Raw genomic sequence first — 16,758 nt, forward strand, 5'->3', positions numbered from 1 at the left:
CATTAAACATTTTTCTATCATGATGCTTCGGTGAAATTTTAATCAGTGGCTGAATAGATGCAGCAAGCAGCAAGCTCAAAAAGAACGAAATCGAACCTATCCTCAAAAAAATCTGAAACGAGCCAACCCAATCCACCTGACAAGTTTAAGTTTTGTCATGGAAGATGGCTTCACGTTTCTGTGTTCTGCATTTTCTGCGCAGTTACAAATGCCTACGGCTATAATGCACTGCTAGCATTGTTTTTGCTGTGGCTTGGTGCGGCTGGCACACTTCGTTCACCTGCCAATTCCAAAGTAAGTATTTCACCGAACTTTTGTTTCTTTAGTGGAACTTTTCGATGCACCGATGGTGCTGCGCTTTTGGGTAAGGAAACAGCTCTGTACAGCAGCCGAACGGTCGAGTGTTTTAGGCGAGACTGACAGGATAGCTCAGCGCCGACTAACTAAAGTGCAGCCTCAAGTCTGAGGGCCCTCTTTCTCGGCATTACTGGACGCTGCGCCAGTAAGCCGCGCAACTTCTCGGTCTCTGATAAAGGCCTGAGCTTTAAAGGAGTTCATTTAACCATGCGCAGTGTGCTGAGTTGTAGAAACTATACGAGAAAACTTTTGCACTCGAGCCTAGCGTACGACATGACTACACTTGTGAAAACGTCGCGAGGGTTGGTTTTTTTTTAGTGGACAGCCGCTGATCTTTCTCTCTTGAGCTTTACGGCCGCTACAGTTTCTAGAAGGAACGGCTGTGTGCCCTGTGCTGTAGCTACTAAATAACTAAAGGTTTAGTACTCTCCATCAGCTTTGACAAAGCAGGACAGCACCTTGCGCATGTTGGTTATACATGTGGGACCGAACCGCGCAGAACAACCGGACAAGGAGATGAGAGAAAAAAAAAGTCAGCACTTGTCTTTTTCTTGACCCGTTGTTCTGCGCTGTTCTGGCACGAATTTGACATACCGCCGCCGCGATACAGTGGGCTGTGAGCTCTGGTGCCTGCAACGCCTTCTTTTATACAAAGCAGGCATACTGGGAGGCCATGCAAGCCGCGGGCTCTAAAAACAAATAAATAAAAACCAAGCTGAGCAAAAGTGAGATGAGAACAAAATTGTTGTTGCTTTGTCCTTACAGATATTCAAAGGCTCCTCAGAACTTCACTGCATTATTGACCGCGAGATAATGCCAAAGCTACACTAGAGCCATGCAGCACCTTATAGTGCATGATACTGAGCTTATGTTTCGCACTGAAAGCTCTTACCATGTTCTTAGATTATCATATTGAAGTTGCTTTAAACCCATGCTTGTTAATACAGTGATAGCCATAAATTGAATCTATGGTATCATGCTCACATACAAGGCTTCTGATAACCGCTGGCCACATGATGTGGGCAATAGCAGAAACCTGTACCTGGTCATCTTACAAGCATTTGTGCAATTGATGCTTCTAATGTGTTGTAAAAGTTCTTGTGTTCTGTTTCTGTATGGGAATGCTTTCCTTATTGAAGGCTAACATTTGGCTTGCTACAGCAAAAACCTGTACCTAGTCATCCTAAAAACGGCACCGCAGTTTGTGCTTTTAGTGTGTTGTAAAAGTTTTTATGTTCTGCTTCTGCATGGCAATGCTTTTCTCGTTGAAGACTAGCATGAGGCTTCCATAAATTTTTCAGATGCCATTTGCTGTAGCCGATTTCGTAGGCCAACAGGAAGCAGCATTTTGAGCATAGATAAACTGTCATCCACGGGGAAAAAACAGCAACATCCCTTTGCATTCTCATTTCTTTGGTATGGCTAAAAGTGAGTATTGTATTTTTATCCATATTATTAATATTGAATCATGATTGTCAGTGTTGAAGTTGATTGAGTGTGATGATTTTAAACACACAGGACATCCCTTCGACAGTAATGATTTTAGCTTGTTTACATGAAGGATTTACAACTGGTTTCAACAAACTTTACGCAGCACATTCTTTTTACATTGTCCACCATGTTACTTTTTGTCATTGTCCCTTGAAGTAAATAGCTAGTATTTTACGTTTACACAGTCATCCACTCTTAGCTTGAATGGGAATGTGTGGCATGCAGTTTGCAAAATAGCAATTCATCCTTCACAGCCACGTATCAAGGCTAAGTGGCTTGTGCGTAGAGCGACCAGCCACTCCAGCTTCACCACATCTGCCTCTTTGCGCCGGTGTGCAGACGTGCATTGAGGCAAAGTGGTTTATGTGTAGAGAAACCAGGAGCTTCTTTGTCACATCTGGCTGTTTGTTACGGTGTGCAGATGCGCATCAATGCAAAATGGCTGATGTGTAGAGGGACCAGGAGCTGCTGCTTAATGTCCTTCGCCTCTTTACTACAGTGCACAGCCGTGCATTGAGGCTAAACGGCTTGTGCATGGAGGACCCAGAAGCTGCAGCTTCACGTCTGCCTCTTCGCTCAGGTACGCAGGTGCGTATTGAGGCAAAATGACTTATGCATACAGGGACCAGGAGCTGCTGTGCGACGTAGTCTGTATATTTGGTATGGTGCGCATAGAAGTACAATGGCTCATGTGTAAAGGTACCATGAGCTGCTACTTCATGTCGTCTGCCTTTTTACTATGGTGCACAGGCATGCATCAAGGCAAAGTGGCTTATGCGTAGAAAGACCAGGAGCTGTTGCTTCACATCTGCTATGATGCGCAGCTGCGTATTGTGGGTGGTGGTGGAAAACATTTCCATCAGATAAAAATACGCGGGGTTACGCACTAGCTGACCCTGAGGGTTACTGTCCTGACGAAAACAAGGGTTCCCTAGTTTGGGACCCCAGTGGCAGTAGAGGGACTAGAGGCTGTCTGCCTATTCGCTACGGTGTGCGGCTGCGATGAATGCAGTAGCATCTCGAAAACTGCATCTACGCACTCGCATGTTCAGACTAAGAGTGGATAACTGTGTACCTGCTATAGCTTTGTTGTTCATAGAATAAAGCTAGGCCAAGTTGGATAAATTATAGCTCACCTCATATGTGGTCAGCAAAAAAAAGCCACTCCAGAAAATCTGATGCATTTACTGTCATAGGATTCTTATTCATATACATGCTACTGACAAGTCAGATTATTCAACCTCAGAAATGCCAGAAAAACAACCAAGGGTGCGTCTGTAATAGTCTAGCTTGCTCTTTCTCGGCAGACTTGAGTCAGATGTGTGTTCCATTGCTGTGGGTGGGACAGGTGTGAATATTTGATTTTAAGCTTGCAACAAGTATGTTATTGTAGTTTAAAGGCAAAATGGTACTAATAATCGTAGCCCCCGTAGCCTTTATCCCCTTTTAATAGTGTTGCCAAACACTGAATTATTAGTTTACTCTGCACTGTTTCTCTCTAGTTAATGTGCAGAAATGTACATATATTTATATGACTTGGAGTTTTCGAGTTTGCACTTAGAAACATTGTAGCATTATCTGATGTGTTGCTTTCTCTTCTTCAATGATTTCTGTAAGGGATCGGTGGGTATGCTAGGCACCATTATTAGTCTAGTCATTTGGGTCACTTGTTCAATGCCCAGCTGCGGCCATCTCCCACTAGCCCTCGGGCAGGAGACGGGGAGACGCACACAGAGAGGCAGCTACCCAAGCAGCATTGGCCGACTGCCGACCTATGGCCGGTCATCGGCAACTGGTCGGCAGCCGACCTGCCGGCATTCGGGGCTCGGTCGAATGACGGCCCATGGTTGGCCATGTGCCAGGTAGGGCGGAAGTCGGCCATCAAGCAAGGCCCAAGCTCGAGCACCCGACTGAACGCCGACCAATTTGGCCATGGTAGCTCGGCCATTGGGCGGCCCATGGTCGGCCATGTACTAGGTTGGGCAGAAGTCGGCCAGCAACCATGGCTCGAGCTTGTAACCCCAACTGAATGCCGACCTGTTTGGCAATGGTTGCTCGGGCGTTTGGCAGCCCACGGTCGGCCGCGTGCCATGTTGGCCAGGAAGCCGGCTAGCACTCCTGACCCAATATGTTTGTAGTGGACGCCGATTAATCCCTGGATCTACTTAACCTCTAGTACAAATCCAGTTGTTAGTGAGAACGCGCATACAAAACGAAACCATGTGGCCATAGCACGATTTTGTGACATTAAATTAGTGATTAGAAGGTAGCTTTTTCATTGCCAAGAAAGAAAACGTTGCCGCAAGTTGATCGAACAAATGACCGTTTTCTCAGCCGTTTTTTGTCCTAGTGCTTTTGCATTATCCATAAGGAACTACGCGCAGCATCGTCTGTTTACCTGGGGAAAGGAACGAATACAATGTGTGTACTTTCTAGACGCAATCCCTGGAAAATGAAAAGCCGGAAGACCAGAGTTTGCCATTTTAGTTTTAGGCATTCACACGGTGGTAAAAAAAGAAAAAAATGGCAGTTTTTCGCGCAGACTGCGAGCATGACAAGCCCCGGTACATGGCGCGCAACATATACATCGGCAATAAATAACAAATTAGTTTGTTCCGCCTATTAGTTTAGAGTCCGATCATTCTAACCGCGCTAGGCGGTGGAAAAGGAAGAAAAAAATAGTAGAATGTTTCCACGTAAGAAAAAAAAAGATCGTCGGTCGACCTTTTATATTAATTTCCAAGCTTTTTATAACATTGTCAGATAAATGGAAAGAAGAGATCTGCAATTGGTTTCGCTGCCAAAACATTTTTCCAGCCACACGAAATTAATAATGAAGAGGCGGAGTTTCGCGCTTATCTTCTCTGCTCTTTTGGACAACTTTGGTTTTGAATTACGCAAAATATGTTACACTTAATTGAAAATTATCGGACTAAATATATGCATGTTTTTATTTGTATTCAGTTATTTTTCGCTTTTCAAGGTAGTGTAGATGTTTTTATCAATTTTCACAAAATCGGCCGAAGAAACGAAATTTTTCTACTTTGCAGACCTAATCATTTCAAAAAAGGTTTATGGCAGAGCAGCAAAAAAATCACACTATGTTTTCAGCATAGTTATGTATTAAACAGCTAAAGCTTATATTTATATAACTTTTCAATATACAGATACGATCGCGCTAATTTAAAGAAAACGGCGAACATTGAACATTTCTTAGGAAAGTAAAGATAGTTTAAACATTGTTTAAACTTTTACTACGTATTCTCCACTATACCCCAGCTTTCGAAATCATTAAAACACCTTACATAATTTTGTTGCGCAAGTAATTACGGCCACTTCAATAAGGCCCTGGTGCAAGGCGTAGCGCACCACGCAGATCTGAAGATTCTACGGCATTTGTGAATCGCCCACGACCTTATCGAGACGATGCTTCCTGAGGAGGGGGGCAAATGACACATAGAAGGCGAAGCAAAAGATGAGATATGAGACGACAAGCACGATCCTAGAAGAGAAAGAAGCTTGAACGCAAGACTCGCTCTGGTCGACCATCCAAACCATCTAACGCTAGGCCCTCCTTGGCGTTCTACCGAGACGTGACAATATTATTGTAACAGGGAAAAATATATTTACAAAAGAGGAATTAAGATATATACAATGAGAGACAGCCAAGGAGCTAGGCAATGAGGACCCCCCGTTCGACGCACTTTTTTTTTAATCTTACGCAAACGAGCGCGCCACTTCGTCTTCATCATTCTCATCATCATCCAGTAACGTTTTGTCTCGACATTGCAAACTAGCTGTGGCAGACACAGCAAAGAATGGTTCGAAGTCGGGGCAACTGCACAGTGCAGCACAACAGCAGCGGAACAGCGCACGCGTGCGAGTCACGGCAGCAGCGTCGCCGTCTTTGTCAAAGCGATCGCGCTTCTTCTTCGGGCGCTACAATATGCATTTATTTGCTGTCACGAAGAAACGCAACGTAAAAACACGCGTAACGGAATCCATAAAAGTAATATGACAACAGTTCAAACCCTGAAACGCGAAAAGGAGGAAAAATGCAAACTCGACTAAATAAGCGAATAAGCATCAATATCTATATATTACAGGCAGTAATAGCGAGATTATATATCTAGACAAAAAAAAAACGAAAAAAAAAAACGCACTCGGAGAGAGAACATAAAGGGACTACGGCGAAAGCGAATGGTTCGGCGATTGTCGACATCGTGCGAGCTCGAAAGCGGCGCGCCCAGTACGATGAAACGCGCTCCTCGGCGCCTGTAATCTGGCCTCAACGCGCCCGCAGAGTAAACATCCACCCTCTTCCTCCGCCTGTTTCCCACCGACTGTGCTGGCGCGTCTCACATGCGCTGTTGGCTTGCGCACGCTCTGCGCAGACTACCGGTGAACAGCAGGGAGGCGAGAGAGGCTGATAGAGGCAAGAACCTGCTTCGGTTTCACGTTCCAGCTTTAGTTCCCAGCATCGAACCAACACGTACAGCTTCGAGCAAACCGCTACGATTGCTTTTTTTTTTTATTTTATACAAAACAATGCGCCAGACAAAATTGTTTGGGCAAGATGGCAAGCACATTTAGGAGAGTACCTTAAACAGAAATAACCGCTTCACCGACAGAAAAGGCGGACGTGCAGACTTTTCAAAGCGCGTGGCCTCTCCACTTTTTCTCGCAGGTGTGCTTACCTCGCTAACACACGTCTCAAAAGGAAGGTCGTTTTTGTCGGCCTGTGGCCACAAAAGTCTCGTATATTGCCTCTGCTCAACTGTTTTTAATGCCTATGCTCAGTTGGTCCGTCGCTTCCAGAGTGAGGCCTACTGAGCCTTAGGAAGAACGGCGAGAAATTCCGCCTATGCATGCGCGCTATCGCTTTCGGGACCCATGATAAGTGGAACATTCGCCCACAATCCACAAGGATTCCGCAAAATGTCTACAAAACTGATATCCGAATCTGAAGCGTATAAGGCGTGATGGCTCCGTGGTTACGCTCGAGTTCTGAATACAAGTGCGAAGGTACTTGTATTCAGCCAAGGAGCCAGGCAATGAGTTCGACGCACTTCTTTTTTTTTTATTCTTCCACAAACGAGCGCGCCACTTCGTCCTCATCATCCTCTGTCATTTTTGTCTCGACGTTGCAAACTAGCTGTGACAGACACAGCACTGAATGAATCGGAGTCAGCTTTGTATACGTAGAGCTCCTGATGCGCTGTGGCATAGGGCAGCCCACAGACGTTTTTCGCAATCAACTTCACCATTATTACAATGAAAATTTCTGAGGAGAATAAACAAAATCGTTTATGATATCTTTTTAAACTTTGTTCACGTATTCTTCTCTACATCAATTTGCAATGTCAATAAAAACACATTGCACAATATTGATGCACTAGTAGTTACGACCAGTCCAATAAGACCCTTAAACAGGAATTTGCAATTGCTGTGGGTCTGACTTCTTGGCCACTAAGCGAATAAAATGCAAGAAGGATTGGATTTCAGGTTCTAAAAATATGTCCAACAGTAGGGAAAAGATGTCGACGGAAATGAGGACAGTAATGTTGAGATGTTGAGATGACCGGAGCGGCCATGAGCGCGGGGGTGCGCTCACCCTAGACGTTCGTTTTAAGAGGCGGAGCAGTGAGAGCTCGGTTTTGCGTCTTGAGACCGATAGACTTAGATACATATATTATGGTGAAGCTGCCCAAAACTAATAAAAAATACTTCCTTGTAGCAGTTCAACGCATCGGCACTAGAGCTTCACTATTCTATCCGCCTGTTTTTCGCACCGCAACCGGACGCCAAAAACACGAGGTGAAGTTAATGAGATGCAATCACTGTCGGGAAGCCCGCTTCACCAGCGCGGGCGACAGCCTCTGCCGCATGAGAAACTGCTGCGCCAGATGCGATCGGTGGAAAGCATAACTGGTGCTGCAGTGGCAAAGCAAGGTATTTAATGCTAAAAAAAAGGAAAAAAAAAAAACAATTGGTAACCGGATGCTCGTGCCTTTCTCAGATGACGGCATCCAGACGGCCTGAAGTGGGCCTTTTGCCGCGCGTTCACGCTAGCCAGGACTGCATGGAAGAAACTGTACAGGAATGAAAATAATGTGCGCTGTCGAGTCATTCGAAGAAAACGGATGCAGCCCAGAAACAGTGTGTTTTACTGAGGCAGTTTCCATGCCCTTCACAATTTTTCCATTCTACTAAAATGATTTGGAATACGTTGCTTGCTCATTGAACGTTATCGTCTCCTTCTGTAATTCGCGTTAAGGTGAAGGTGATTGCGAAAAACGTCTGTGTGGTGCCTGATGCCACAGCGCATAAGGAATTCGACGCGTACAAAACTGATTCTGAATCATTCATTGCTGTGTCTGTCACCGTCAATTTGCGAAGTCGAGACAAACAATAACCGAAGAAATACTTTTATAGCTGGAGAATGATGAGGACGAAGTGGCGCGCTCGTTTGTGGAAGATTAAGAAAAAGAAGTGCGTCGAACTGGGGCCCTCATTGCCTAGCTCCTTGGCTGTTTCTCAATGCATATATCTTTAATCCTCTTTTATAAATGTATTTCTCCCTGTTACAATAATATGCCAAAATTTAAAAACCTTGAACGATTCACAAATTCCGGAGAACTTCAGATCTGCGCGGTGCGCTATAATTGGACAAAGGCCTTATCAAAGTTGCCATAATTACTAGCGCAACAAAATTTGGCACGGTGTTTTTAATGATTTTGAAAGCTGAGGTAGTGTAGAATAGGCGGAAAAAGTTTAAACAGTGTTAAAACGGTTTTTTTTTTTATTTTCCTAAGAAATTTTCAATGTTCGCTGTTTTCTGTAAATTAGCGCGACCGTATCTGTATTCAAATGTCACAAAAATATAAGCTTTACCTGTTTGCGGATAACTATGCTGAGAACATAGTGTGGAATTATTGCTGCTCTACCATGAACCTTTTCTGAAACAAAGGCCTGCAATTTAGGAAAATTTCGTTTCTTGGGCCGATCTTGAGAATTTTTATAAAAACATGTACTCTTACCCGAATAGCGAAAATTAACTGAATACAAATAAAAACATGTATATATTCAGTCAGATAATTTTCAGCTAGCTAACTTGAACATAGTTTGTGTAATCTATAACTAAATTTGGCCAGAACAGCAGAAAAGCTTGGAACTCCGCCTCTTCGATATTATTAATCAGTCATCATGCAACAATATATAATATTTTGAAGTAAATATAAAAGGTCGAACTACCGTCTTTTGTTCGATCACAGGTGGAAGCGGGAGGGGAAAGATGACGTGCGCATTTGTCGATGCACCAACTGTATAGATTTACGCAACGTTGTGGATGGTAGATGGGGAGGCTTTCTATTTTTTTTTTTAGAAAATGTTATGTCCGCGGTTGGCTTGAAGAAAAAATGCTTTTGCGAACAGAAAAAAAAAACTATTTATTATACCTCGACTCGAGCGGTGCGCGCTGGCGGCCGCTCATCGGCGCGATCCAATCTCAGGGCATGGCTGGCCGATGCAGACAGGAGAGGCTGGGGTAAAGGAGGAATGGAATGTCGAGATTGTCGTTGGTCCTTCGTTCCCCTTGCGAACACAACACCGCGGCGGGAATCGACGCGCACTGGTTGAGCAGTTCATTGTTCCGCCTCGTCTACGAATCCCCCGCTGCGCGGCTGTGCGGCCTCCTCCCGAAGCGTTCATTTCAGAGCTTGATGAAGACGCTACAAGACTTGTCACTGCTTCTTATACCTTTCTTTAATTGCTTCCCTCGTTAATTTTCTTATTCATTGTGCTGTGTACAATTTTTTTTTCTTGCGCCCATATACGTTACATGTGCTCCGGTTTGTGCTTGCTACATATCTGTGAATAGTAGAGCTGTGAAATGTCGCCGGAGTACGGATTACAGCAACGGCGGGAAACCATCGGCATTCTCGGACTCAGTGAAAGCCGTCATCTTAGACCGTGAGTATATATCTTTGCAGCATGTCATTGCTTCATATTGGTTCTATATAATCTCCTACCAGTCCCAAATGTTCTCTTTCCGTATTCTCCTCGAAACAACTGCGCGAAGCATGACTTCAAGAACTAAGCGAATTTTCGTCCGGGTTACATGCAAGCAAGTGCGTGGACTTATTTACTGGCTGCGATATGAACAACATTTGCGCCGAAAATAGAGAAGCCGTGCATAACAGGTGTGTGTGCCACCAACGCGCGACAGAACACTACCGGCAGCCATTTGCGCAGTTTTTTGACTGCGCAGCGCGCCGCAATCAATTAGTAACCGAATACTACGCGCTCAGCTCTGTACATATATTTTGGACAGCGTCTTTTCTGCGCGCAGGAATCCATGTTCGCTCAGTTTTTGGATTTTGTTAAGAGTTAGGGCAGTTTTTTGTTTTCAAATGTACAGACGATGCTTTGAAAACTGTCCGTGCGGTCTGTGCAAGCGAATTTTACAGTGGGGCAGACGTTATGTGCGTGATGCCGCTTGATGATTAGGCTATAATTAAGTCATAATGAACCTCCACTTTTATAATGGGTAATATCATATTGAGGATTTGAAAGCCGTGAACAGCGCAAGTGAGCCCCTTTTCAAAATTTTCTTAATCGACGCCCCCCTTCTGAGAACGCACCTTCAGGTGAGGGCGCGCTGTCAGGAAGCGGCGACAATAGGAGAGCGGTTTCGCAGACGCGCTTCGAAGGCTGAGGAAAATAACAAAACAACCAAAAAGGCGCATCAGCCGTGTGTGCACTGCGCCCCTGTCACTGGAAAGTAAACAACGTGCACGTGGGACACATTGTAAAAAAAACTGACGGCCGGTATGAGGCGACCATATCGTCCGAGATATATAGCTCGCGAAGCGCTCGATCAAGGCGCGCACTTTAAATGGGACAGGACGTCAGGTCCGCCTGTTCGGCAATTATAGCTCTTTGTGCCTCACGTACTGTATGCATGAAGTGCACGTCATAGCCATCGTACAAAAATTTTAAACCGAAGCAGCGATCCACGTATTCTAATTGTATAGGAAATCATTTGGGAGTAGAAAAGAGCAACTTAATAAGATGTGCATGGTTCTTTAATGAACAATATGTATAAATGGACGGTTGAATAGTTACAGTAATGGAGTATTGACGTAATTTTTTACGGCCGTGACCGCAATAAATATTACTCATACTGCTCTTAGCTTTAAGCTCTGGCATTGACAACCCTATCCAAAGAACCGACTAGTAGTGACAGGTTGTTTACAGCTGTTGATGAAAAGGTAGGTCATCATGCTATTATTGCAAGCATATTTGCTCCTTTTTGTACCTTTGTTTATTAAAATCAAAACTTAATTTTGTTCCCTATTCCTAGGGACACTGCACCTCTTACAACACCCACTGTTCAGTCGCTTTCATTCAAGGTACAAAAAGGAGGAAATGAACATGCACTCATAGGATAGCCTGTCTTACCATTAACAGCTGCAGATAACACGCCGCAGCAACCTTGAATGAGGTTTTCAATGGGGTTACCTGAGATGCCTAGCAATTTCTGCAATATTTATACCAACCGCTGCAGTGAAACAAAAAAAGGTAACACTGCATCACTGTAACTGCTGCATGCACCTTTAAATGTGCCATAATTTTATTGCCTATTCTTATAGACGCACAACCTCTTGCTATTGACTTTGTTCAGTAAGCAACCGTCTTTCATTGCTTCAATGTCTATCTCTCCATCACTTTATTGTTGCTCCGGGTGTGATTATTTGATTTTATTGTTCAAATAATATTGTTTTATCATGTGTGAATGATTTAGCCTACACATACATGCTTTCATTTTTTTTAGATGCGCATCGGAATGTTTTCTACGTAGAAATGGATCGATTGAGTTGTATCACTGGTGCGAAAACCGACAGTTCGGCACCCCCAGAAGATCTGTGTCCTGTGGTTGGAAGGGGAATAAAGAAGGGGATAATCAGCGGAAAAGCCTGCCTAACAAAAGGTAGCACTGCATCACTGCAACTGCTGCATGCACCTTTAAATGTGCCTTATTTTTATTGCCTATTCTTATAGACGGTGGACCTCTTGCTATTGGCTTTTTGCAGTAAGCAACCGCCTTTCATTGCTTCAATTCCTATCTCTCAACCACTTTCTTGTTGCTTCGAGTGTGATCATTCGATTTTATTGTTCAAACCATATTATTTTATCACGGGTGAATGATTTCGCCTAAACATACATGCTTTCATTTTTTTTAGGTGCGCATCGAGAGTGTTTTCTACGTAGAAATGGTTCGATTAAGTTGTATCACTGGTGCGAAAACCAACAGTTCGGTACCCCCAGAAGATCTGTGTCCTGTGGGTGGCAAGGTTATGTAGAAGAGGATAATCAGTGGAAAAGCCTGCCTAAAAACTTACAAAGATGACGCAAAAGCGAAATGCTGATCAGGGTGAGTGTCTGATTAGTTCTGTTATCCCACTTCACTTGCTAGGTGATGTGACTATATATGAAGCACCTTAGTATACTTTGTGGTATACTCGCTGAAAATTGTGAAGACATTAAATTTTTCCTAGTTCAATTATTTTCAGTGACGCACGAATTGGAATAAAGCGAAGTCATCCACGCATCTAATGTCCGTAGACATTAGATGCGTGAATGAGTTCATTAATTGTTAGATGCGTGAATGAGTTCATTAATTGTGTTCCTATGTGAACATGCAATAGTTTGTCGAATATATTAATATGGTAAAAGTCGACTTTTTTACTGTTAACCGGAGTAATACATATGCTCCGTATCATAGCCTTATTTGCCTATAGTTTGTGACTGCTCTTTCTTAAATTGTATTCTGCAGAGTACACGTGTGTCATCCCGTACGCCTATTTAACTCGCGAACAATTTGCAATCGAATTCCTTTTGTGATGTTGTTTCAGCTACAAATAACTAATGACAGTTATGACAATATAGGTAGCTTTAGGTACAACGTGTAGCGCGGAAATCTTTAATATATGTGATGATATCTTTATTCACCGCATTGCCTAAACCAGCCTGTTTAAAGAGACGAAATGAAAACAAATATGGATGTCTTTGGACAGGAACAGTAATCGTGGAGTCATGACCATTTTGTTTTAATTAAATTTCCCTATGTCGTGGGCTAATCTCTCGACACAAAGGAAAGACCCTTAGGTTTGCAAGATGCGGCGTAGTTTTCTCAGAAAAAAACGCCTATCACTTAAGCTGGAAAACCCCGTTTTTGTCATTTCAAAATGTTGCACGTTTGGAGGCCTGCGGCTTGCGCACTACAATTTTGTCATCCATTCTTTTTTACTCACCACATCAACATAACTTTTATTTGTATAAGAAGTATTGAAAGCTTGTTTCATTGATGCAGTTGATTTAGTAAAATACCGCAAACTTTGCTTCAAGCGCAACGCGCTACAAAAATGTTTATTTTCAACCTTACATACTGGCGTGATGCGTTACGTTGTTTGCACTAAAATATTCTGTCTTTATTACGCAGGTTATATTGTTAATTTAAGGCAGAATCTGGAGATCTAAGCTGCTACGTGTGTTCTCTGTAACGCTGGAAAGCAATTTGCTTATGATTGCATTATAAAAAATTACACATTTAAAAACCATCTTCAAGAATATAGTATTGTTAGTTATGGTCAAAGCTGAGAAATGGAATAATATATTAATAGACTAGATTGAATACTACTACACCTAGAAATAAAAAAGAATGAAAGACAGAGAAAAAGTGCAGCCTTCACTTGCGATCTGCCATGAAATTGACAGAAATAGCGAATTAATACCATTTTAAGCTAGATTATGTCCTTGCTGACAAGCAGAAAAAGGCTTTATTAGCGCTGACAAGGCTTTAAATTTTACTTACAGTAAAATGTAACTAAATTCAGCAAATACTAAATTGAAGTTTTGATGCCTACTCTATAACGGGGAGTCATATAAGCAAATATATTGATTAAAAACAGGCATTTTTGTATTTCTAATTTTACATTTTGCAGAATTCAATATATTTACTGACTCATATTAACAAAGTACTTTGCATTGTTTCCAGAGATTTCGATAAAAATCGATGTTGCGGCATTTTCTTCAGTCCTAATCAGTTTTCCTTATTTTACCATTTTTTTTTTAATTTTGGCCGATTTAAATATTATATGTAGAACAAAACAAACCTAGAGCTTCAAGTTTTTCCAGAAATAAAGAATGGAACCTAGATAATGCAGAGAAATAGTTTCAGTGCCAGGATAATATTGGATCTTGCAAGAATGCAGGCTGAATTTCGCCATTATCAGGACAAGCACTTGGTCTAATATTTAATGTTATATTTTTAAACAATATAACGCAACACTTTTTAGTCCGCGATATTTTTGAGGTACTGAAGATTCTTGAGAGGTATTTGAAGATCGAAGATGATCTTTTTTTTAATTGCAGCAAATTTACCCTTTACTGCTGTTTTCGAATTTTGGGCAATTTTGATGCGTACGCATCAAAATTGCCCAAAATTCGAAAACAGCAGTAAGGGGTAAATTGTGTAGAACACACCTAGCAGTCTGGAGCTCCAAATATTGCCTGGAATAAAGAACATGCGTTAGGAAGTGGAAACATATTTAGTGCAACCGACCTAATGCATCACATTTCAGTATACAAGGTTAAAAATGCATATTTTTACAGCGCATCGCTCCTGAACCAAAGTTTGCGATTTTTTATTAACTCAACTGCAAAAACAAAACGGGTTTCTTATACTATTTGTAAATGTAAAACCTGCATATATTTAGTGAGTAAAAAATAGTAGATGACAAAATCATCGTATCTAAATTTGCAACATTTTGAAATGGCAAAAACAGCGTTTTCTACCTCTAAAGATATACCGTAATATTTTTTTTTCTTTTCGAAGAAACTACGCCGTATCTTGCAAAACTAAGGTTAATTCCTTTGTGTCTAGATATTTGCCCACCACATATAAAAAATTCATTTGAAACGAAAGATGGTCATGGGACCTCTATTATGTTTCTTATTAAGGCACCCATATACGCTGTGAGACAGCCACTATCAAGGGCTTATTTTTAAAATTACATATTTCGAACGGTTGGGCCATCTAAGAAAATTTTAAAGCTAGGTACACCTTCGGCGTCGCCAGCCCTCACTTTCTGTTACAGCTGCACTTGCGAAGCTGAATTAATACGTTGAGTACTTTATTTTAGCCACGAACATTGGTGTCAATTTTAAAGAAAGACCGCAGTGACGCGATTCGCGTAATATTTGTAAGTGAAATCTGTAAAGCTTACAAATATACCTATATGTATGATCTCATGCAGGTTTTATTCAAGTTACATACACCTGCTGTGCTTGATAGCTTGAGCCAAGGGTTAGAAATAAACCATTAGAAACAGGCGATGGAAACCGATGACGCATTGCCGGCAGCCTCTTAGGACAGCACAGTAAATTTTTATTTTGTACGTAGGGAAGTGAGGTTATTCGCTCCAAGTACTAAATATTCACTTTAGACAATAAATACGACTTACAGAGTCGGTGAGCACGTTCGGAAACCTCTGTTTCGATATTTGCGGTTAGAAACCTCATGTGTACCTTTTTTTCTATCTGCAGTGTTATGTAGATGCCGGTTATGTAGATACCGAAACCGTTACCAGCCCATTCGCACACCTCAATTGTGCTGCTCTCAACATGATTTTGAGCGGACGAAACAACCTGCAGCTATGATGGCTGGTCCTATGCATGAGTTAGGGTGATATGCTGGCGATGGTTGCCTCGCGTCAGTCCTTTGGCGCACATGAAGGCGGGAGTTACACTGAGCGCGCTGAACTTTGCAATGCGGATAATGACTACAAAGCGGTAAGGATACAAATGAGTGGAACATTATTTTTCAGCTGTAAAGTACAAATACGGTCTTGTTGAACGGGTGGGCTGGCGCGGACAAAGAAACCATAGGCAACTTATAGGTCTAACGCTACACAGGGCTGTCGAGCCAAGCAAAGGCCTCAATTGTATTGTCCGGCAATCTGATTTTTGTATTTTCGGGGTTTCCTATTGTATCTGGGGAACGAAATGCAGACATGATGGTTCTTTATCGCTAATAATGAAACGTGGTTTGTGCCGGTACTCTTCCAAGTAGCAACACCATTTATTGTGTAAGTCATTAATCAGTAATTTAGGTAAATAATGTCAATTAAGGATTCCAAACAAAACCTTTTCTGTGGCGCTCAAGGTAGCTTCCAGCAATATGTTTCTGGTTTCCTTCCCCTGCCTTGGAAATGTCTTTTTTATCCCTTGGATCAAATTTGCTTGGACAAGCAGTATATTTGTAAAAATGGTGCACCTCATATTTCAAATGACTTCAGATATCATCGGATGACTACATCACTACTGATACCACTGAAGGTCCTTATAATTGCTTGAGTGACAGCCTTTTATCATTTTAACAGGCTAGGAAACTCATATGAATACGGAATGAAGGCTGATATTTTCTTTCGTATATTTTCTAGGATGCCTGAGGAGAGGCAGCGTGTACCTGAGTGACGTCCTCTCCAGGAAGACCGCGGCAGCAATCAAGCGATGGCTCGTGACAGCGAAGTAATAGGACGGTGGGCACAACGAGCAGGGAAACGTGACATCTTCAACTCAGTCTAGAAGCTGAAAGCCAGAATAAATTGATGTGAAGCCTCACAAACTTAGTAAGCTGTAAGTGTCATTTTTTTATTAGCAGGGCTTTGAGCATATTTCGAATATTTAAGAAAAACCAATAAAAAGTGCTGTTTAAACCTACATTTGCCGATGCTCAGGCTTTTTTGAGCTACATACGTATGGATTGCTTTTCACCTGCCCGGAGAACACCACTACTGATGCCACAAAGTTAGAGCCCGCTTGGAGGAGAAGATGCGCATCTCAAGA

At 42.4% G+C, this 16,758-nt stretch overlaps 1 long non-coding RNA gene across 1 annotated transcript; it reads left to right on the top strand.

The window, feature by feature from the left end:
- Positions 1-9,689: 9,689 nt before the first annotated feature.
- Positions 9,690-16,534, top strand: LOC146183083 (uncharacterized). The gene is made up of 3 exons (XR_014708460.1): positions 9,690-9,819; positions 12,093-12,283; positions 16,353-16,534. It is a non-coding gene; the product is annotated as an uncharacterized LOC146183083 (long non-coding RNA).
- Positions 16,535-16,758: the final 224 nt, after the last annotated feature.

Source organism: Amblyomma maculatum, chromosome 7, assembly GCF_055883805.1.
Source record: "Amblyomma maculatum isolate TAMU_Amacu chromosome 7, ASM5588380v1, whole genome shotgun sequence".
NCBI classification, from domain to species: Eukaryota; Metazoa; Arthropoda; class Arachnida; order Ixodida; family Ixodidae; genus Amblyomma; species Amblyomma maculatum.